Genomic DNA, 24,963 nt, shown 5'->3' with positions numbered 1-24,963 from the left:
GCCACTCAAGGCCTCATAAAGACAGCAAAATTCAGACGAGATAGATGGGGAGCCGAGCCATAACACACTGTGTGGCGAAGCTGTGGAATAAACTGCCTCTGTCCATGAGATGCCAGTCAAATCTCCAGATATTCAGAAAACATGCGAAAACCTGGCTTTTCACAGCCACATAGGCTTTGGCCACCACTCCTATTCTGCTCTCACACTCCAGTGCCAAGACGCTTCGGCATTCGAGCGCTTTACAAACAAACAAACATAAACATAAATGCTCAGTGAGCGTAGTGTAGTCCTACGCCCAGGGTTAGTTAAGAGCTGCCTATTCTCATCCACCTATGGACTTTAAGGCCACATAGTAATCCATATACAACCCTACTTTATTTCTAAGCTGTCCCAATTCATGCTATTTAAAGAGGAATTTTCAGCTGATACTTGGGCAGATAAAGATGTGAACTGTGGCTACACAGAGGAGGGGGTGCTGGGAAAATGTCTATAATACAAGGATATTTGAAGGAATTTTAAAAATGCACATTGATTCTGCTTAAGGACCGATAAAAGTTAAGAAAGGCAGTGTTCGTGTGAAAGGAGTAGTTGGTGCCTGGCATGTATATGGTTCAACCATGAACTGACTTGTTGAGAACTCACTAGAGCGTTTATTCTTAATTGTTTTCCCTTTTTGTGTGTTTTTCCTACAGGTAACAACATACACACCCAGGTAGTGAATTGGTTCATCAATGATCCAGATCATTGTAACTCCTGAGGTGTCCCTCGCTGACGAGCATGTACGAATCCATGTCGCTGGCTTAGAGACAAACCAGCTGGTGACTCTTCGGGCTTCTCTAAAGGATGACAAGGGCTACGAATTCCAGTCTAAGGCATACTACCGAGGGGACGCCGCCGGGGAGGTGGACCTGGAGCGGGCTGAGGCCAGTGGTGGTTCTTACCGAGGGGTGCTTCCAATGGGGCTCTTCTGGGCCCTCAAATCCATCAAGCCATTCTATAGTCTGACTAAGTGGGATGCTATGGGCAGCCCCTTCCAGATTACCGTGGGAGTTTATGACTCAATACAGACGGCACCTGTCCCTGATGCACTTCCACTGGCTAGCCGAACGGGGGAGAGGTGGTTTATGGCTCCCGGGGTCCAGCGATACAGATTACAGAGGGTAGAGTTCGAGGAGCTCTTTTTCCACCTCCAGATGAGTGACTTCATCCTCAGTAGAGCCCTCCTATAGTCTTGTCTCTTGTATGTATTTATACTTGAGTTATGATACTGGTGAAATTGGATGGTGTAAGGATACCTTTCAGTTCAACTGTTTACATGCCCAAGACCAGAAAGGGATATTCTGATTTATTTGTGAGGCTCATTGAAGTTCTTGCTTGGTCGCCATATTTAATTTCTAAAGAACCACCAGATCTGGAACTCAGATGTGATTCCACTGCCGCTGTTTTTGGTCTTCTGTAGGAATTTTTCTATTTTTAGACTTGGAATTAGGAGTAGTAAAGCTATACTTATCTATATATACGTATTATAAAGATCATTATGTGCTGGCCAGTACAGATTGACTGTTCTTAACCACACACCTATGGACCTTGATGACATCATATACATCAAGGTCCATAAATGTGGGGTCCAGAATAGCAGATCAATACTTGCATACATATGTTTACCTTCTCGATCTACATCTTCAAGGCACATACGTGTAGAGTTAAGTATAGTAAATATATGGTTTCCAGTATATATAAACCTTCTTGCTGTTGTGCTAGTCAATATTTTGGCTAGAACATTTTGTGGACTGTTTAAAATTCTTATTTCCTCACGCCTTTCCAGTTATTCTCTTTTCTCTTTCTGTGCCCCCACCTGTCTTCCCATTCTTGGTGTTCTTCGATTTCACTGGCCTCTGCTTTCCTTCTCCAGGAGAGGGTCCTTTCCCCGGCGTGATAAACTGGTTTGGTGGAGCTGGCGGCCTGGTGGAGTACCGCAGCGGGCTCTTGGGCAGCTGTGGCTTTGCCTCTCTCTCCTTGGCCTACTCTGGCTATGATGACCTGCCACACGTCTTGAGCGAGGTTGACCTGGAGTATTTTGAAGAAGCAGCAGAGTTGTTATTAAAGCATCCAAAGGTGGGTGTTTGAGCAATGAACCCCAGTCCTCTTGTTTCCAGAATGTTTGAGTGGCTGCTACTTTGCTCTGGTCCCCAGTCCCTGGAACAGTGTTTGTATTATTGCCAGTGTTAAAAACACCAGCTGTCTCGAGATGGAAGAACATTTAACCAAAGTCCATTCCCTTTGTGACCTTCTTTATATGCAGAGTTTGTCTAGAATCATCCTAAGTTAATGGCTGTGGGCCAATTATAACCTTGTTTTACTTTTTGGATGACCAAGGAGTTCAATTCACTTCAGTCTAGTACACTTTCATTGTGTCAACACTGTAAGGTATCCAGGCACATATAAGCAATCAAAACCAATTCACTTTCAAAAACAAAAGTCTTTAACCTTTTCTTTAAGAATCATAGAACTATTATCAGCTTCCTTTCTATTAACTTAATCCATTAATTATAACATAACAGTTTGCCAAAAGATGCTGCTAGGTCACTTCATAAAATCGGTAGCCATGTTAGCTTCTTCATCATGGTATAGCTAGGATCACTGCAGGATTCATCAGCTTCCACCCTAGGGTAGCAAATGTAAATGTAAATGTAGAGTATTTATATAGCACACTTCTACCCGGAGGCCTCATAGCGCTGTATTCATACCGCTGTGGAACCCATCCTGGCTTTCCTGTGAAATGTCCACTCCTGGGCACCCCCATGGTGAAGCCAGGCATCCACAGCACTGCTGGGGCCGTTGTGGAGATTAAGCAAGCTATTGCCCAGAGTCACAGAGTGGGACCCATGATTAGACTAGGCACGAGGCGAGAATTATCAGGTCCGGGGAAATTGAGTCCAAGAGCCGCCGAGTCAGGAATTGAACCCTGGTCCCGGGCCAGACCTCTGCATCAGGGTCTGCCGCTCTAACCATTGAGCCACGCTTCTCCACTGACCCAGCCAGACAAGAGTTTGTTTTTAGATGGCCCATTAAATCGTGAATTTTTGTAATCAATGACACACTAGGATGCCAGTGGCACCTCTTGCTTCCCTATTATTTGTTGCACACTTGTGTCTAAGCTGAATACCTTGCTGTTCCCTGGGTGGCTGTTTAATACCCACATCTCATAGTTGTAACCTCAAATGGTAACTTGATCAGTATTTCACAGATATGTATCTGCTCTTAAACAACTCCCAGCTAACCCTGGGTGTAGCCCACGAAGTAGCGCTTCGCACTTCGCGAACTACACGTAGCACTACGCAAACTGCATAGTGCATTGCTCGCTATGATTGTACAGTGCCGGATACTTGTCCGCACTGTGCAATCATTGAAAACGGCATCTTGCACAGTGCGAGCTGTCGTTTCCTGCCGCTCCAGTAGATTTTTACTCGAGCGGCAGCTTTCTCAACACAGACTCGTAGTTTCTCATCGCGAGCGGTCCCGAGCATATGCGGCCACTCGCAATGAGAAACCTGACCTCCCCGCGTTGAGAATCTCACCGGGAATCTCACTGGGAGGTTTATTTTCCACGCTTGCGATCGGCAACTTGATGTTGCTGATTGTGAATGATGAAAAAGTCTCGCTAAGATGTCATTTTGCATGCTCGCAGTCGCCAACTTGATGTTGAGGACCGCGAGCAAGCAAAAAATGACTGCTGCGCTACCCTACGAATGTTTGCTATGTGCAGCGTGCAATTCGCGTAGTGCGAAGTTGCGCAAACTACGCGAGCGTAGCGTAGTGCTTTGCCCAGGCTTACTCAGCAGTAGCATGCCAAACTCCACCACATGAATGGTATCATTAAAGGGAACAAAAACAAGTTTATCGATCATATATGTAGTGAAACCCACTCCTTTTACTGGTAACACATCACGGAGGGACATTTTTCATAATGAGTGAGGCCAATGCTTTCCTGTCCATATGAGCAGTAAATTTATATGAAGCAACCGCCTTGTTGATTGCTGTACATAGTAACAGGTGGGTTTGAAATTATTTTCTGGGTAAATTGAAATGAGAGTTAACATCAGTGAAGGGATCAATGAAAACATGGCTGTTACATTGTGAAGATGCCTGTTTCTGTTATTTTATGTTTGCATCTTTGTAAAGTGAGTGAGAAACAAACACCAAGTTAATTTTAAATGTAGATTCATTACTGGAACCACATACAATGTATATAATGCCAGACTGCTCCAGGCGTAGCTCCAACCATCGAATTCTGCTCATATAACACATTCTAAATATGCTCAAGTTCATGCAGTCTACAGTAGAACCCTAAGAGAACAGAAATAGTAAAGGACCCTACCAACACAAAACCACTAAACAACATCTGCACTTAATGTAATACATTGAGCACTACATGCTACCCACATGTTACATTAAGTAGTCTCCTTTTTTTTGAGGATCAATAAAAACATCCAACAATAACAATAACAGGTAACAAAAAACAATCAGGCTAAATATAAACTTAGTATTAATACAGACACTCTTAATAATTGTAATCTTTCGGTATGACCCTTAGTACATTAACAAAATCGCCATGGTACACTGTGGAACTTGACACTCCTCCACACACGTGTTTCTTAGAAAGAACCACATGTACAGTTGGCCACTAACTTTTACAGTCACTGAAACATTGAGTATACTTGACACAGGAGCCGCTGGTTTTTGTTTTCTGGAAACATTTGTTCAACAAAATGCACTTCTTTAAATTTCTCTGGTATTTTGGACACCCTGACTACATTCCACCAATTGCATCCATTCACTCGCATAGCTTTGCCACACACTCTGCTTACTTTTACTGGATCAGAATATTTTGGGTCACCTTTCTTGACAAAGCTCGATGTTATGATGCGTACCCAATCAACTACAAATCTAGGAATGTCTTAACACATTTTTTAACATCATGATACGTTTTTTGTTTCAATTGAGTTTTCTTAACATCAGATTGAATAAAAATATGGTTCTTTAAAGTGTGAACATTCAAGCAGGTCTAAATTGCTTTGCCAGTTTTCTGCCTTTAAAAGCTTCAAAGGGAGACACCCCCGTGGTTAAATGGGGCATGATTCTGAGAACCATAACATGGTCTGGAAAACAAAATTGAAGACACACTTATTAGCTTACACCCACCGAATGCGACCCAGTTAAAGTGTTCTATCAGACCATTCATTAGTTGTTGATATAGTGAACTTTTCAAATGCTTAATGTAACTTTCCTTTAAGAAAATCTCAACCCCAACTGATACAAACTATACCCTATTTTCAGAAATCAATTTTTCCGGAAAACCTTCACACATGAAAAATATCTGTTAGAAATATCACCACAGATTTGGAAATCGGTTCACTTACAAATTTTACATGAAGACATTTCGAGTAGTAATCCTTAAGAACCTAGGCATAACGTGAATGATGTGGAAGAGAATTGAATGGCCCTACCAGATAAATTCCCTATTTCTTTCAGGGGCCAGAAGTACATTCTATCGGCATCATGATTGGTGGAGATGTTTTAAGTGACTTATCACAAGTGGCACAAACTGGACAATCTCTCACTAATTGATCAATTTTTACGTCCATTTGTTGCCACTAATAAGGTGAGACAAGATGCGTATACCCTTCTTTTAATTAATATGGCACCCAAATGTCCCTTGTGTACTGTTTATAGAATTAGATGATAAGGTTCACAGGAGGTATCAGTTTATCAGCTCTCGTGAGTAAACCATCCTCTATGGTAAATAGACTGTTTCTCTGGTTAAAGTAATGATTTATGCATAGAGCATGGTTTAAACATGGTCACCTACCTGTCATGGGTATGAGTCGGTGCTGCTTGTTTGCCATGGTTGTTGAGGTGTTTGTGAAGATGTGGTCTGTCAGCGAAGTATGCTTGCTGCTCATGTTCTTTAAAGTGAGGATGGCATCGGTCACATAGCATGCATGATAGTTACACATGCTTGTTTCCACTTTATTGTGAGTACCTTCCCCCCTTTATTCCTTGAGTTTCTGCCAATAATGACCCAGACAGCTGTATCCTGTAGTCTTTCATGCCTGAAACATCTTTGTGCCCAACTGGTGAGTCGCACAAAGACCGCCACTGCTAAACAGGTACAAGACATGTGCTCAGATCGAGGTGAAGCCCTTGAGTAGCATTGATTTTCTTGCAGGTTCTGATTTGGCGACTGCCCTACACATCCAAATGCACGTGGTTTGGTTGCCTCATTCTAGAAGTGGCAGGAATCAAATCGCGAGAGCACAAACTTTCTCAACAATGCCCACAAAACCCAGAATTTTGTAGATAAAATCTTGTTTGTACTTCTCAGAATTCTGAAACATGTCACTTCCTTTGATTTTTTTTCTTTAATGCTCATTTTGATTAAGTTCTTAAAGTAAGCCGTAGCTGCTTTCTTATATGAGTTTTTATGGAGACGCACTTCAAAACTTCTTATTAGGAAGAACAGTATTATATATTTTGCAGGTGGAAAAAAGCTTCCCTGAATCATACCTCCTTCCGGCATCCTCCAACATCAGTAGTGTCGACCATATTTTTGTGTTGCAGCTCCTTAAATCTTCCTCCGACATGAAAAATGTGTTTTTATGAAATGTCTACTTTTGCCTCTTTTTCATGTGAAAAGTAAACTTCTTGTTTGTATTTTTACTTCTATAAAGTAAGGAGAATATGATTGTTTATTTCTTGCAGCACTGTCTAATGATGTCAATTAAGCTATCAAGTTGCACTATAAACAATAGCTATTGGAACCAATGTATTGGTGAAAGAATTTGTGTTGTCCACCACCATCAAAGATTGAGTAAATCAAGCAATATTGTTTGTAATCTGTCAATATATTTTTTTAGAGGTTGAGTGGCTAAAAATCCATTCAATAAAATGTAATTGCTTGAATTTTGTAAACACATTCCATCATTGGAGGCACAAACCAGTTTCTTTTTCTTTTTACGGTGATCTGGAATTTCTTTGTAGTTATCAAGCTTGTGCATTGTGCTTATGTCAGGCACACCCTATATTTTGTGGTTGATTTGTCTTTTTTGTTAAACGTTGGTGCTTCCTGTTCCTTCTACCACTAAATTCCAAATTGTGACTATTTTTCTCGCTTAGGTCCTGGGACCTGGAATTTGAGTATTAGCAGTCTCGAAAGGTGCAGAGATTGCATTGACTATGGCTGCGTTCCTGAAGCAGGTGAAGGCAACGGTGTGCATTAATGGACCCAGCAGTATGAATGGAACCCCGTACCACTATAAAGACCTGCACATGCCTTGCGCTCCACACCGCACTGAAAGGATTTTCTGGACTGATTCTGGGGCTGTTAATGTCTCCCACTTGCTGATGGACCCTCGAGATCCTGAGTGCCAGAACTGCTTGATCCCGGAGTAGAGACCAGAGGGTCACAATCTTTTTATTGCCGGCTGTGAAGACAGGAACTTGAATAGCAAGGAGTATGCTGAGGTGGCAATGGAGCGGCTGAGGAGGCATGGAAGAAAAAATGGTTGCGTTCTGTTTTACCCAGGTGCTGGCCACCTGATCGAACCCCCATATCTGCCATTTTGCAGGATGTCACATGTCACAAACTTTTTGGAGCCCATGTTCTGGGGAGGGGAGTTGGTGGCTCACGCTAAAGCACAGGAACATTTGTGGTCGGAGATCCAAAGGTTCTTTCAGTTGCACTTGGGACATGGTCCTCTGGAAATATTGGACAGCATTCAGTCAAAACATGCATGTCCTACAAAAGGCAGAGGGCGTTCTGGGCCTTCTGCCAGTTGGAAGTCAACTGTTCCCAAAACCTTGACGATAGTGCCTAAAATGATCACTACTAAGCCAAAAACCTTATAGGAAATTGCTGCTTCAGATGCAAAAGTTATTCACTCGCCAGACCTCATACTCCTTCCACTCAAGAAATGATTGATAGCAAATCCTGTGTCATAGAAACTTCTTGAAGTAAGAAGGAGATGAATAGATTAAGCCCGGAGCAGATCTTTATGCTGGAATGAGGTATATCTTCAGGAAACTTAAAGGATTTTGGGGGATCAGTTTACGGAAGATGTATTGGCTGGAGGGTGAAGGGAATCTAATACCACTATAGGATTAATGAAGTACGTCAGAATGTGGTCTTGAGGTCTGATTAGAATGCTGTATCAACTGTAAAGATCAGAAATATTCTAGTGAGCAATGAAGATTTTCCACTAGTAAACTTCTGCATTTCTTCTAGGAATGAGCACAAAAGTATAATGTAGGTCCGTTTTCTGTGATATATAGGAATATTCTGTACTGTTAGTAGAAAGTAATGGCAAAGGTTTTTTTCTCTTCCCTTTGAAAACAGTAGTGATACCTACCCTTTATGGGGCCAGAAAGGGATACCAACTGGAGGTAGAATTTAGCCACATATAGCATGAATAAACCAGATAAGGCGTTGTGTTGATAAGGGGTGTAAACCATAGTTGTGGTAATAGCTGTCTCACGAATGGAGAAGAGCCAAGTTTTTTCTTGAGTTACAACAGTTCTTTCATGCATCAAATATGGACAGGAAAGGAGGTCCATGGTAATGGTGCCACTACTGGGAATATCCGCTACACCTTCTCTTCTGAAATTAAGCAGAATGGGGCTAGGAGACCTGAGGTTCCCAAAAAGTAGAAATAGTAGAAGTGAGCTACGCAGAATATTTGGAGCTGAGGTAGAGGCTTCTCATCCATTTGGCCAAATAGTTTTTGATGCCTTGAAGTAATCTGTTGCGCAAGAAAATGCTTTCCTGTGACCAAGATACATACCATGATGGCTGATACCGCCAGGTGTTTTATCTCTTCTTGATTGGTAGGGTATTCTAGTCTGTAAGAGATGGAAGGTACATGAGGAAGACCACCATTGAGATCTTTTAGGTGTGATTTCATTCAAAGTCACATTTTTAAATCTAGGTTCCTGACCATTTTCCAGACACAGTGAATGAACCCTTACTTTCTCCACAGTAGACATTGGGCCAGATATCAAAACCACCCCTTTTTCTCTACAATCTTTCAACGGCTAGTATTTAACCTACCTGCTCCCTTTTTTCACCACTCACAACCTGACGGATCCCCTTAAATTGGTTTTATGTTCTGCATTCTGCTGAAACTCTACCATGCAGTGTGTCCAAATTCACAACCTTTGCTTTTCATCACTTCTCTTCCCTCCTCATACTTCTTAATCTCTCTGCCGTATTTGACATTGGGGCCTTTCCAACCTCCAGTCTTCACTATCCACTCTTGGCATCACAACCTTGTCATTACACAACGGCCCCAACAGCGCTGGGATGCCTGGCTTCACCTTGGGGGTGCCCAGGAGTGGACATTCCACAGGGAAAAACTAGGAAGGGTTCCTAAGCAGTATACGGACAGCGCCGGGACACCTCCGTTGGAGGTAGCTGTGCGCTTTACAAATGGCATTTACATTTACATTACATTGGGTTTCTTTCTGAATGTTGTCTCTCTACATTTTACCGGTCGTGCTCAGCCTTCCTCTTTGAGCTCACATCTCCAAACACCTCAGATGCCTACACTGGCTCCCTATTGACAAACACATGCACTTCACATTTCTCACGCTCACCTTCAAGGCACTGCACAACCTAGACTCTTCCTACCTTCTGCTTCTACACCGCGACCAGACACCTCAGATTGGCTGGTCTGCACCTCGCCCACATTCCCTGTATTTCAATCAATCAATCAATCAATCAGAGTATTGTAAAGCGCACTACTTACCCGTGAGGGTCTCTAGGCCCTGAGGGGAGGGGGTGCTGCTACTACTCGAAGAGCCCAGTCTTGAGGAGTCTTCTGAAGGCGAGTAGGTCTTGGGTCTGCCGTATGTGGTGGGGAGGGTGTTCCAGGTCTTGGCGGCGAGGTAGGAGAAGGATCTGCCGCCGGAGGTTGTTCGTTGGATGCGGGGGACACACACCAATATGGGTGGATGTTCCTTCTACTACATCTCCTCAACACCGGGAATGAGCTACCCCCACAGCTAGCATCTGAGCAGCCAACTCCCTTCTAGAATTTAGAAGAACACGGCAAACCTGGCTTTTCTACTAGGCTCTATTCAGGTAATCATTTAGTTCATTTTAGGGCACCTGGAAACCTTCCCGGCTGATGGGCTCGCCTTACAAATCCCAATAACATAACATATCATTCACCAAAGCATCTTAACTAATGAGTTAACCCAGATCTTCTACATCATCAAATCCTTTCTCTCTTCCTCTTGAAGGTCTTCTACTGTAGTGTAGTTCCTAGTTTCCCACTAGGCCCTGCGCATTGGAATAACATAAACAGTAGTATCGACGTGGAACTGCAGATATTCCAGGCCTCCACTGACTATGCTAAACTTAATTGGGTTGTGTTACCAACTAGCTCAGAGGTCACTGGAAACTTTCTTCTCTGCATAGGAAGTGATCAGCTTCCTCGGCACAGACAAGAAGGGATTCAGTTTTCCAACAACCGTGCAACATGACAACTTTGCTCCTCAGATCAAGAGTCGATCTCTAGGGTCGTGTGAAACAATAGACATGTATTTCACTCAGTCAGTCTAGTGCAGTTTACTTTCACGAGATGTAGTGAATAGAGAGACGGGCGTTTGTCAATAAAGGGTTAACATTTATTGAACAGTCTTTCTTCTCGTACAAGAGAAATGTATTGCCACAATTGCAATAATTGTTATTATGAAAAGTATCAAAACACAGGGTCCTGCAATGCGTCTCCTCGCACCACCGTGGAACAGATCACCAAAACTCCAAGGTAAGATTTAACAAGTGGCTTTATTTTTCCTCGCCATCGGCATGACGCGTTTCGGCCGTCACAAAACGGCCTTGATCACATGGCCTCAAATTACCAATGGGGGTCTTTAAATACTGTGTCAAACATAAAGGTAGGTACAGTAAGATAAGTATTGCGAAATAGAACTGTAAAAGCATTGATATGGTTTCTTAGCCATACAATGGTTTAAAAGTAATAAAACATATATACAGTCATATATACATTAGGCTAACATACTCAACTGGTGCTTCTAACTAAGCCTACCCCAGTGTGCCTGACCTAAGCCTAACACGTGAAAAGGGGAGTAAGTAAGTAGCTTAAGTTAAGTTGGTTTTGCCAAGGTTTGTTTCAAGAATTCTCGTCTAAGGGTTTAGTCAACACCATACCTCTGAATAGAATGATGGAGGATTGGTATCTCCTTCAGGGGTCTCTCTCGATATCCCAGTCACCCGCGAGGGTAAACCGGAAGCGCCGGGACTGGATTTCTCTGCACGAGAAAGGCAGCAGCTTCTCTTCAGCGCGTCGAGGAAGGAGGGGGGACAGCGTCCGTGGGCAGCTGGAATCTGCTGGATGTCTTCGCAGAGGGACGGCTGTTCAGCTCCTTAAGCGTACTGCACCATAGTTCGCGCTTTAGCGGCGATAATGGTATCAGCAGCTTCACCACCACAGGATAGCAGGCTGCAGCGACAGAGTGCTAGATTTACCAACACGGGGTCTTGCAGCTCACTGCTCACAGCTTACAGCTCTCGTACAACAGGCATTGCTTAAGGCAACGTTGGTAATATTTATACCTGACAGGTGCCGGGTTTGACGCAAGTTTGCTGGACATAAGACGTCAATTAAAGATGTCACTAGGAAGTGATAGTTATCAGTTGCTCATTAGAGTTCTATTACTAATCAAAACATAGCAAGCGGGGATTTCCAGGTTTGCTAAGTTTTTATCTTGTTGAAGAACTCGGAGTGTTATCTAGGAATATCAGATAGTGACTACTGCTCTGTCATTGCACTAATTGGTCGCAAAGGAAGTGGCAGAGAGAACTATGCTGGAATGTGGCTCTGTTCGTGTGAGGCCAGAGATGACTTTTCAGAAAATCGCACTTGAACGGTTATGCCAATATAGGGAATAAATGGATTTATAGCCGAATAGGGGCATAAGGTCACAGTATCGATCAGGAACCTAGATAAACACGCAACACCCACTCCACGGGTTAATGTCCATCAAAATTACTAAAACTAAAGCAATTAGATGCATGTGTAACATTGCCCACCCCAAAATACATAAATGCATTCGAAATAGGCGTACTTGTAATACATGGAATTTAGGTACTGTACGTTTTTAAAAAGCATAGAAATCATTCAAAAATTATTGCATATGAAATCAATGAACGATTATGCATAAAGAATTACACATGAAGTGTCTCTGACAGAAGAAATGCGAGATAAATCATCACATAAAAATGCATTGTAATAACATGTGTGCTAGAGGCTGGTGTAATGTTGTTATGTCTCTAGATGTGTTTTAGAAATAGAAGTGTGAAGCTTCTGTTCTCTAAGAATAGTTTTTACGTTAAGCAAAGAATTGTTCGTGCCAAAAAGGGTCAATATTAAAAAAATTGTCCAATTCAAAGAAAATAGATTTCCAAAGCTCTTGGCAGTTTTTGTTGAACAAAACTGAAGGCCGAATTCAGAGTTCATGGGAACGCTGTGTGTCGGAAAAGCTTCTCAAAAAGTTATTGTTTCTCTACGGGTGAGAACATCGTATCAGACAGGCTCTCAAAGAATTGGTCTACAAATTCAGGTGATAGTTCAACCAAATTAGAAAGCGCTGTAACTTGGCAGGTGTGAGAATGATTGCTGTCATCGAAGGCAGGACCAGCAATGCTCATAGAACGTTGTACCTGGGTGATGTTGCTTTTGTCACTCGCTCCACTGTTACCACTTGGCTGTAGCACAGGAGTCTCCACGAACGCTGTCATCAGGATTGGTAGCCGCTGGGGACAACACAATGCGTGAGCCGTTATTGGACTGAGCAAAGTATCGACGTCCATTGGTACTGCTGATGGAAGTGAAAGACAGATGTCCAACACGCATTCATCGCCGCAAAGCATACACCGTAGCACAGGTAAAATGCAATTTTGCCATATCGGTCTGAATGAAAGGAACCAGGTCATGTTTAGATCTCTCAGCCTGGCCAATCCAAGGACGTTAGTTATCCTGTCCCGGTAGCGCATTGCTAGGATTGTCTCTTCCATTCCCATGGGAGCTATGTCTGAGCCGAGGCTTGCCATAACGAAGCAGGAGGGTCAAAAATAGAATCCCTGCGACGAGTCCCAAAAATAATGGTATGCCGCCAAAAATGGAGTGCACAAAATTAGGAAAGATTCCCAAAATTGCCTGGAAGGGTGTTAGCAGTCCCGTAAAGACTGTCTTAAATATGCCTGGGATGCTTGTTGCACTAGACATGTTAAGGAGTTGGCTGAACATTTCTACGAAATGCACGGGGCAATTTGTTGATAAAAGGTCATGAACTTCAGTAGCTGTCCTTGCAACTAGAAGATCATACGTCTCTTTAGATTACGTTATAGGCACTGTTGTCTGTAAAAGTACAGATTTAACTTTGCTTAATGTATCAATTCGTATAGAATAGAGATTCAGACGAGGCCAGATGGAAGTCACTATGTCTGGAGGCCCACTCGGGAACAATGCTTGCATACAGCATTTGACCATGGATGTTACTTCTACTAGATAACTTTTCCCTGGCGCGAGGCCACAACATCTGTGATCCGTTCTAAGAATGTAACTCCCGTTCGCGAGTTGCATAAAGAAGGTCTCTATGTGAGTTGCAGGTGTGACTAGCTGGTGGCATGAAAGGTTGTTTGAATTTCCATCACATGCTCCGTGTAAATTAATACTCTGACACAAAAGTATACCGCTTAGTGAATGTTTACAATTGTCACCACTAAGAAATAAATTTTTGTCGCTGTCACTATAGCAAGAATGAGTATATGGTAATTTCCATTCAGATTTTACATATCCTTTACCCAATTGTTCATACTGGCCAGCAGGTATGTACTCAAGGCACTTTTTAAATCGGAAAGTTGTTATCGGAATTGTGATAATTCCGTGTATTATCCATTCAATGACAGGACTCTCTGACATTGTCAATGGTAATCTCTCGAGTTTTTCGATGCTCAGGATTGTATAGTCTGCTCCTTTCTGTGCCAAACTGATCTGTTTATCAGTAAGGTTAAAACTGGAAAATAATGACGTTGTGTTGATTAAACGCCAAGGCACATAGCCTGAACGAAGATTTTGCAGCGTCCAGCCTAATTCTATAATAGAGCGTAATTGAGACTGGCCATGTTGTAACATAAGCAAATCTCTGTCTATCACATCAAAGGCAGAGGATACAATATTGTCCAACGAATATATTCTGGAAGACAGAGTCATTAACCCATTGTCTACTACAGAAAGTGATTTCTCCAAATTAATACGATCAATTTCTCGTATTTTTTCAGCAGTTTCAATTTGCTTTACTTTCCAAGCCTCGTTCTAAGCAGCATAGATACTGGTCGCTATGAAACGCTTTTGACGCTGTTTGCGTGGTCCAAGAATGAAATCGCGCAAATCAGCACCATCTTTTAATAAAGACAAGTGTTGCTAAATTTCAGCCAGTGTGGATGTAGTTAGCCATTCGAGGCAGAGTTTCCCTACACTGTATGTTGTTATAATCCCTGGATGTTGTCTCTGGGAATATCTCGAGTCTAATCTGGTCATTTTTAAACCCTGTGTTTTATTCAGGAATCTATCTTGACAGCTATTTGTGTCTGTAGGCCAGATTAACCACTTTTTCCAATCAGGATGTGTTCTGTTGAAATGTAAAATTTGTGACACGCCTAACTCAATATCTGCAGTTACATTTTCAGGTATTGGCTTTGGTATAGACGGTGTTTTAAGGTCTTTGTTCTTAGCTAGGCCAAGACAAGATGTTTGGTGTATAGTGTCATTTAAAACAACATTTGTTCTGGTATCATGCAGGTTCTAAATAGTGCTTCAATGCCTTGCACCTGCCAATCTTTTGTACCCCAAATTGTTTTCGTTTCAATATTATTTTCCCAATAATCAAAACCAAATGTCATCATTTTGTCATAAAATGCTTCTGAATATATCAATTTAGAATTTGTCAGCATTGTTTTCATTCCTGTTTTATCTAACAGTTTGTAATAAAACGTTTCTGCATCACTGGTGTTAAACCCTGAGAAGTATTTGAATTTCTCAAAAAATGCTTTAGAACTGCTTTTAGGTGGTGTAGAACAATGTTCCCATTGATTATACATAAAAACATTTCTAGGCTGTGCAGTTTTATGCAAGTAATGATCCCCATAGTGGGTGTAACAGAATAATTGCTCATAACTAGATGAACCTTGTAAATAATCATGATCTGTGAATCTAGCTGACATTACTAAATCAGACATCATGTCATTAATACTGTTAAAGTCCCAATCATCAGAGAATGTACTAGGTGTCACAAAGTCACTTAAGGAAACCTTTAGTTGATGAGGATACTTCAGGATTTCGACCGGACCATATATCTCATAGTCTGTTTTCTCCCATACTAACCCACCAGGTATTGGAATTGCTGTGACATTTACTGTTGACAGTTCTCTTTTCTTCACGTGGGATGATCTGTGTGGTTTCAGGACTAGGTTGATGTTCTGACTTGCTGTGTCCATTGTAATATATTTTCCTTCAATGAATTTTCCCAAACACAGTACCATGATGAGCCAAAGCAGGAGGAAAAATACACCTAGACCGAACCAGAACTCTAGCCAAGGGGAAACAAGGTAGATTTCCTTCAGTTGATGAAAGAGTTCTGTTGCTTTTTCTTTAAAAGACTTTTTTGTTTCTGGCATCACTTCGGGGTCGTTTAGTTCTTCAGAGAAGTTGTCGAAGTTGATGAAATAACCAGAGGCAGTTCTGTCAATTGAAGGGATTGTTCTTTCAATCTGTCTCTCGGTAGCACTTTCTGATGCCACATCATTGTAGACTGGTGTTGTTTCTTGACGAACTGTTTCAATCTGTGTTTCAAGAGGCACGAGTTCCATGGCATTATTGCATAGTCCTTCATTGTGCACTGCAGGCTGATCGAATGTGATGAGTCTTTCAGTTTGAACCTCTTGGATTGTTGCAAGTTTGGGTATTCTGTTGTTTCTTGGGAGTCCACTGGGCCTACTGTTGATTATAGGCCACATGCTTGTGGTTTTACCAGATCGATAGACACGACTCTGTTCTCCTTTTTACCAGCAAGGGGCGGTAGCACAACTGATCTTGTTCCGGTGACTGCCAAGACAGGTACTGCTTTTCTGTAAGAAGGCCCAAATTCCTTCTTAACCGCGATCTTTTCTCTGACCAGATCCCCAATCTTTGGAATCCAGACAGGCCTTGCTGGGGCTGTTGCGGGTGGTGCCTCGTCAGTGGTACTTGGCTGTTGCTTTAACTTTATGTTGCTTAATGATTTTCTTGTTTCATTCAGTTCCTGTAAAACAGCCAAACGATCCTTTACATCAAAGTGCTTTGTTTCTTCTTGTACAACTGACATCTGACTATCGAGGTCCTGAACTCGCATTCTAATTCCGAACAATAGTTTGTATAGGCTGAAACCTTTTAGAGAATTTCTTGGCATGTTGTTAAGACTAGTCTGGACACTTATTAAATGTTTGACCCACCCAGCGCCTGAACCTAATACCTTTGCTGTTATAGATTGCTTTATGTCCCGGTTTTTTCTTTCTACCACACTGTTCCCTTCCGGGGTATGACGGACAAGAATACCGCAACCCAATTCCCATGCTAGCCATGGCCTCCTTATAGGCTCGAGAGCTGAAAGCAGGACCCTGGTCAGAATGGAACGTGGTAATTGCGTATATGCCGATATGGACTCGCAAATCTTTTATAACCGTTCTAGCGTCAGCCGAGCGCTGGGGGCCTCATTTTTTAAGTGCTTTTCCTCTTAACTGTTAATAGGACGCAGGATGGGGTGTAGGCAGCGTTACGCTCTTTCTGACTGGTAGCCGGTAGCATGGTTTACTACTGCGATCCCTATTGCAGTTTTCACAGTTGTTTGCATATATTTGGTGTTCTACACTCATTCCCGGCCACCAGTATACTGATTGTAATTCAGTCAGTGATTCCTTGATCTCTCTGTGCCTTAGACCCAAACCCATGTGTGCGTCTGCTATTAAAAATATTCTCCTGTTCATGTTTGGAATTACTCTGTCCCCCACTCCAGGGATTCGAGCAAAAGGAACTGAGTTTGCATCGATTATGTATGCATAATTGAGTGGATAGTTTACGGGTAGTGCTGCACAGTCGCCTTTTACGGTCGTTTTTACTGCCAGCATGGTTTCCCCGTCAATATATTTATCTGTACGCTTTTTTGTGGCTACGGAAGCCGGGTTAGTTGCTTCCGCGGTGGCTGTATTAGCCAATGAATTCCCTGCAACGTGAACGCCATCACGTTGAAGACTCTGTGCGTGAATCACGTGAGTCTTTTGTAGTTCTTTACTTAAAAGAGCTACCTCGTTCCAGAGCAATTTATTCTTTATTGTGGCACCTGTATCATCTTTGTAGTCGTTTTCAATCCAACTCTGCAGTTTGTTATTGTAAGAGTTGACGCAAAAATGAGAATCGCACACTATAAGTCTCGGGAATTCGCGTTCTGCATTTTCAAGCGCCATCTTTAAAGATCTGATTTCAGTTCTCTGAATCGAACACTTTCTTACAGATTCAGTTTTTGTTACTTTCGGTCTGATTTTACCGCACAGCCAACGACATTTAATGATCGCACATGCTGCATCGTAGGATTTTCTCTCTACGTTGAAATGCTGTACAGAGCTATCTGTATAGATTATACAGGCATATTGTGGGAGAGGCAGAATTTCGATTGGCAGAGGATATTCTTCTTCATACTCTAAATCATTCAGTTCTTCGTATTGCGGGGCGAAATAGTATTTTACGTCTCCCGCTCCTAGAGAATCTATACACTGTATCCATTTCGGATCCAGTGACACTGTAGGCAAGTTTACTGGGCTGAATAGCGCTTCGAAGGCGGATTCCGCTGTGAGGATGTTAATCCTTTTGCCGTGTGCTAGTTCTCGTTCATTTGCTAATGCGATTTGCACTGCGTTCACAGTTCTTTCTGTGTGACTGAATGTTTTTTCTGCTTGTGTGTACAAGTGAGATTTAATTGAAATTGGTACCTTTTCTCCCTCATTAGAGGTTAGGTACGTGAATCCGCATCTTCCTGGGATGACTCGGATTACAAGATCACGTGTGTTGTCACGTGTGTCTAATTTTGTTTTTGCTAACATGTCTGTTTGCAGTGATCTCAAAATTTCTGTGTGTTTTTGAGTCCAATTGATTTGTTTAAAATCAGGTTTTATTAGTTCGTAGAGAGCTTTAACCCTCTCTGCGTAATTTAGAATGTAAGTTCTTCCGAAATTCAGAAAACCTAGAATGGATTGTAAATTCTTCAGCGTTTTTGGAGCTTGGAGTACAGCGCACTTCTCTAAGAAGTTGTCCGCTAGGCTTTTCCCTTCACTTGATAATTCGTACCCTAAGAATAGTACTGTCAGATGGGCAATTCGGGACTTCTTAAAGTTGAATTTGTAACCCTCTGCTGCGAACCCAAGTATAATGGTGTTCACTCTCTTCAAGTGAGTATCCAAGTCGTCATCTGTGAGATAAATATCATCTACGTAAGATAATGCTTCATCATCATAGATTTGTAGTAACTCTGTTACCCTAGCTGAGAATAGTCCTGGGCTGTTCTTGAACCCCTGTGGGAGTCGACAGAATTTTTTCTGTGACCCAAATGCGGAGAAAGCGGTCAAATATCTGCTTTCTGGTGCAATGTTTTGACAAAAGAAACCATTAGATATGTCTAATGTCGTTTTGTATTTTTTCCTAACTATATTATTCATTAGGGCTGCACTATGCGAGTTTTGTACTGCAAAAGTTTTGCAACATGTATTAAGGTGTCTGTAGTCCAAAACTAGACGATATGAATTGTCTGGCTTGGAGACAGGAAACAAAGGATTGTTCATTTGAGAGGTGCATGTTTCAATCACCCCCTGGTATTCAAGTTGATCTAAGATCTCCCTGACCTGTTTTTTAGCTGCTTGCTTTATGGGATACTGCCGTTGGGCAGTTGGTTCACTTTTTAGTTGGATTTTGTGAGGAGGTGAATCCTCATCCCATCCTACATGATTTTTATACAATGCAGGTGCCTGGGCTACCGCCCATTTCCTTGCATATGTATATTTTTTGTGAATCGGTATGTGATTCGAGAAGGCAGGCATAATCACTTCTTCGCCACGAGGGCTCTCCCTGACAAACTCCGGGGGCCAATCTTTTTCAGCTAACAGAATATCATAGCCTTTTGAGAGCTTATCCCAAAATAGACCCTTAATTTTCCTAGTCTTATCACCCTCCATACGCAATGTTATTTCGTATATTTTATGGGGCTCGCTAAGTCTGGCGTCGGCAGTTTCAACCTGAATGTATTCATTCGTGTCCACTGTCTCCAGATGACTCATCAAGATCTTGCGCGCTATACTGATTTCTGCTGCACTGTCCAACATTGTCAATGCCCACTCCCCGTTTTTCAACTGTGTCCTCAGTATTCTCGGCATGGCTGATTACTCTAATACTGGCTACCTTCTTTTTAGGAAATTGAGATTTTTTAATTTGAGCAGGTTCCTTGTCTTTGGACTTGGTGTGCTCTCCTGGGTCTGACCGTCCTCTTCTTTCCGAATTCTGTGGAGGAGATCGAGAGGGACGTGTATCAATACTTTGATATCTATCAGGTTTTTTCAGATTATCCCTATTTCTAAGGTTATATCTTTTCTCAGAGGGCTCCCGCTGGGGAGACTGGCGTTCTCGAGTCGGAGTTCTTTCCCTCCGTCGAGGAGACCTTCCTCTGGACTGGAAAACTTTTTCCTTGGGAGTGGATTGTTTATTTCCATCCCAGCTCTTTTTAGGAGTATTTAAATTATTTTTAATAAATAATTTTTCAGGATTTTCGAGCAGTTGGGGCTTAACTGGTTTTCCACCCAAGCTGTCTCTACCTAATTCTTCATAGCATTTTTCTATGATTTTTGAAGCTCAACAGGATCTTTTATATCTGTTTCCCTCACCTTCTGGCGAATCGCCACAGATGCTGCTTCTCCTTTTATGTTGGCTAATAATATAGCCGAGACCTGCTTGAAGTCTTTCAGTAATTTCATACCTAGATTTAAAGCGGGCTCTGGACCGAATTCATTTTGAATCTGTTTTAGCACTTCTGGTATAACCGCCATAGACGGAACACCGTGTGTTTTTGTATAAATGGAAGCAAAGACTGTACCCCAAGTGTCACAGTCCTCCACGTGTGGTGCGATTCCCATAGGAAGGCAGATGGTCAAGATTCTGTGTTTCTCTATAGGGGTAGTATCAGGAAATACTGCCTCTATTTGATTTATTTTCTGTGCTAACCAGAAAGGAATTTGTTCCCGTTTTACGGGTGTTTTACCAAGACATGACTGTATGTTCTGTGGTGTAATTTTATTTGTGTTCCCCTGGTGAGGGGTCAGCTGGTGTGAATTAACAGCTGGCTGGACTGTTGCAGTCCGCATTACATATTGGACTAATTGCCTATGTATTTTTATTAGTGTTTTGAGCTGTGCTAACAGCTCTTCTCTTGACATTCTTGCAATGTCAGGATGTGGTGTGTAGCTGGCTAGAACCGGCCACGTGGCTCCTGGTCTACCTAGAGGACCGAGCCTAGTTATGTGATCATTGTGTTTTAGGGCGCCATTAAACCAGAGCAAGTGCTCTTGAAATTTAAGTGGAATTTCAATCTCCTCGAAAGGAGCGTACTCTTCCGGAGGTTCCTCTATTTTATAATAGTGAAACTCTTTTGTTCTAGCGTTTGCCGCTGGAAAGTTTATCCATGAATAGAATACCTCTGTCTGCCGATACTCGTGAGCCTCTATCACGAAAATTACTGTACCACCTTGAGGTGTCAGTCCGTTCTCTATAAGTTTTAAAGTTATAGATTTTCTTTAAGTGGACCGGGATGATTATAGCATCCGGGTCTGCTTGTTCGGGACCTTGCTGAGTCGCATCTACTGCGGCCCCCGAGGTTCCGTTGTTTTCTACCGACATTTGTTAAAATGCAAGGTTTGCAGAGTAGGTCTCCAAGGAGACAAAGATTAGGTGCACAATATTTTGGAACACTGTATCCTTCAACGTTGAATAAACCAGAGCTTTACATAGGAATCTCTTCCTACTAAGGTTGGGCGGATTTTAACCTTTCACCCACTCCAGACGTCTATTGGAGTATTTACGGGAGAAAGGGGTCTCTGTGAAATATGCACGACTGAGTTACTCTACTGTCTTGCGTTAGTTTATCGCCTTACCAAACGTTGGGCGCCATGTAGTGTAGTTCCTAGTTTCCCACTAGGCCCTGCGCATTGGAATAACATAAACAGTAGTATCGACGTGGAACTGCAGATATTCCAGGCCTCCACTGACTATGCTAAACTTAATTGGGTTGTGTTACCAACTAGCTCAGAGGTCACTGGAAACTTTCTTCTCTGCATAGGAAGTGATCAGCTTCCTTGGCACAGACAAGAAGGGATTCAGTTTTCCAACAACCGTGCAACATGACAACTTTGCTCCTCAGATCAAGAGTCGATCTCTAGGGTCGTGTGAAACAATAGACATGTATTTCACTCAGTCAGTCTAGTGCAGTTTACTTTCACGAGATGTAGAGAATAGAGAGACGGGCGTTTGTCAATAAAGGGTTAACATTTATTGAACAGTCTTTCTTCTCGTACAAGAGAAATGTATTGCCACAATTGCAATAATTGTTATTATGAAAAGTACGTACAGTAAGATAAGTATTGCGAAATAGAACTGTAAAAGCATTGATATGGTTTCTTAGCCATACAATGGTTTAAAAGTAATAAAACATATATACAGTCATATATACATTAGGCTAACATACTCAACTGGTGCTTCTAACTAAGCCTACCCCAGTGTGCCTGACCTAAGCCTAACACGTGAAAAGGGGAGTAAGTAAGTAGGTTAAGTTAAGTTGGTTTTGCCAAGGTTTGTTTCAAGAATTCTCGTCTAAGGGTTTAGTCAACACCATACCTCTGAATAGAATGATGGAGGATTGGTATCTCCTTCAGGGGTCTCTCTCGATATCCCAGTCACCCGCGAGGGTAAACCGGAAGCGCCGGTACTGGATTTCTCTGCACGAGAAAGGCAGCGGCTTCTCTTCAGCGCGTCGAGGAAGGAGGGGGGACAGCGTCCGCGGGCAGCTGGAATCTGCTGGATGTCTTCGCAGAGGGACGGCTGTTCAGCTCCTTAAGCGTACTGCACCATAGTTCGCGCTTTAGCGGCGATAATGGTATCAGCAGCTTCACCACCACAGGATAGCAGGCTGCAGCGACAGAGTGCTAGATTTACCAACACGGGGTCTTGCAGCTCACTGCTCACAGCTTACAGCTCTCGTACAACAGGCATTGCTTAAGGCAACGTTGGTAATATTTATACCTGACAGGTGCCGGGTTTGACGCAAGTTTGCTGGACATAAGACGTCAATTAAAGATGTCACTAGGAAGTGATAGTTATCAGTTGCTCATTAGAGTTCTATTACTAATCAAAACATAGCAAGCGGGGATTTCCAGGTTTGCTAAGTTTTTATCTTGTTGAAGAACTCGGAGTGTTATCTAGGAATATCAGATAGTGACTACTGCTCTGTCATTGCACTAATTGGTCGCAAAGGAAGTGGCAGAGAGAACTATGCTGGAATGTGGCTCTGTTCGTGTGAGGCCAGAGATGACTTTTCAGAAAATCGCACTTGAACGGTTATGCCAATATAGGGAATAAATGGATTTATAGCCGAATAGGGGCATAAGGTCACAGTATCGATCAGGAACCTAGATAAACACGCAACACTACAGTCCAACCCTTGAAACGTTTATGCTATTCAATTTATGGCTAACATTGAAAAGGTCTGAAAGGCTTTAGTAGATGGAGATGAAATTTATTTTCAAATTTAAGGGCAGATATATTAGACAAGTGTAAAGCACATGTATGTGTTCAAGAAAAAATATTATAAAATATAAAAGTTTCTCTCTCTGGCTATTCTGTGATTACTCACATTTGCAATGCATCTTTGGCTCACAGAGCCTGAATTCTCTGGCAGTCTTAACCTCCTCCTTGACCTGAAACTTCTGTGTAAAGTTTGCAAGTCTCAGTCCTTTAAGTTCTTGGAACTCTCTCCCAACTAAAGGCCGCTCCAACTCTCTGAAGTTTCATCTAGACAGTAAATATGTGTACATCACATCTTTGTTTATTTTGTCATCTCTGTGTACAAAATAATTTTATTTCATATTTTTATAACACACAACTCGACCAGAAGGGTTTCAGCATGCTGTAGATAAAAATATGAAACTGTCTACCATAGAGAACAATAATGTGAGCAATGCAAACATGGTATAGTAGCAACTTGGGGAAAAATGTCCATTTCTAAGAGCGGTTCCCCACAAAAGTTAGAACTGTAACTAAAGTAATCCCCACAAAGACAAGGGCCAGATGCATCATGCAAAGAAATAGCGATTCCTTATTAGCGATTATTAAGGAATCGCAAATAAGGACTCGCTGTTAGCTATGCATTGATGAGGATAGCGAAAAAATAAAGATTCGCTCAAAATCGCTAAATACAATAGCGATTCCATGTTAAGGAATCGCTATCGTGAAAAACCACCATTCTCGCATTTTGCAATCCCGCTAATTGCGATATCGCAAATAGCGATTTCGCAAATAGCGGGACCGTGAAAACTACAGAGTCGCATTGGGAGCAGGATGATGACATCACAACCAGGAAGTGAATCAGCCCATGCTGCCACCTGTGCAGAGAGGAACAGAGAGGCAGAAGCTGAGTGCTGGGAGAGAGAGCAGGAAAAACAAACTGTAGTTTGATTACAGGTGGAGACAGCCAAAATGTCCCAAACAGCTACACAGGAGGGTGCAGTGGCCAGGAAGAGAAAAATCAAGTTCAGTGAGAGTGAACTTGAGCACCTCATTGAGGAGGTGGCAAACAACCATGAGAAGCTATTTGGGAAGCTCTCCCTCAAAGTACCAGAGGCTGAAAAAAGAAGGATATGGAACCGGATTAAAAACAAGGTCAATGCTGTGGGGGTCACACATCGCAGCATAGATGATTTAAAGAAACGCTGGTACGACCTGCGTAGCCGTGCCAAGGAGCGGATAGCGGAAAGGCTGAAGGAGGCGAAGGGGACCAGAGGAGGAAGCCCAACAGTCGCAGACAACACAGCCCAGGAGGACCTGGTTGAGGGCACAATCGAGCCTGAAGCAGTGGTGGGAGTAACGCAGCTGGACACATCCGGGGCGGCCTGCAGCACACAAGGTAAGATGCATGAAAATCAACATATCAATGTACATACTGATAGTGTCCAAAATCAAATCAACTTGCAAACTCACAGTAGAAATAGTCCATTCCACATTTTACATAGGGACACCAATGCATCATGGGACCTGTAGTCTGTAGAACCCAATTGCCTGGCAGAATCCAACATAGTGAGCCCAAATGCTACCAAAATGCAGTACAGTCATTGATGAGAGACAGTGAAAGCATAAATGTATAGATTTTTAATGTTGCTCAACTAATGCAACAAAATAAAATAACACTGCACTGTTTCACATCACAGATGCAGCCGAACTAAACACTGATGACAGTGATAGTGGAGACAACACACAGGTCATCCAAGAGGCTGCCGTGTCAAAACCTGTGACACCACCACCCAAATCCAAGGCACCAGCTAAATGCAGGGCCACAGTTACACCACTGCAGCCAATGGAGTCAGAACAGGAACCAGTTACTGCTCCTGGGACAAGCCGTCCAAGTGCGAGCCACACAACTACACCGCAGGCACATGTCCGTCCAGGAACAAGACGCAGGCCAAGGACCCATACCTGGGCACAGGAGGCAGGTACTGCCAATGAGTGGGGTGGCGTGGAGTCACAGATGGTGTGGGTGCAGCGCCTG

The 24,963-nt window shown here is 42.6% G+C and overlaps 1 pseudogene across 1 annotated transcript; it reads left to right on the top strand.

The window, feature by feature from the left end:
* The first annotated feature begins 731 nt into the window (after window positions 1–731).
* Window positions 732–15,020, top strand: LOC147740921 (acyl-coenzyme A amino acid N-acyltransferase 1-like; annotated as a pseudogene). The gene is made up of 3 exons (XR_015299434.1): window positions 732–1,187; window positions 1,907–2,115; window positions 7,177–15,020. The product of XR_015299434.1 is annotated as an acyl-coenzyme A amino acid N-acyltransferase 1-like (transcript).
* The last annotated feature ends 9,943 nt before the right edge of the window (window positions 15,021–24,963 follow it).

Source organism: Lissotriton vulgaris, chromosome 1_1 (genome assembly GCF_964263255.1).
Source record: "Lissotriton vulgaris chromosome 1_1, aLisVul1.2, whole genome shotgun sequence".
NCBI lineage: Eukaryota > Metazoa > Chordata > Amphibia > Caudata > Salamandridae > Lissotriton > Lissotriton vulgaris.
Note: the sequence above shows the minus strand (reverse complement) of the source record. Positions and strands in the feature narration are given on the sequence as shown.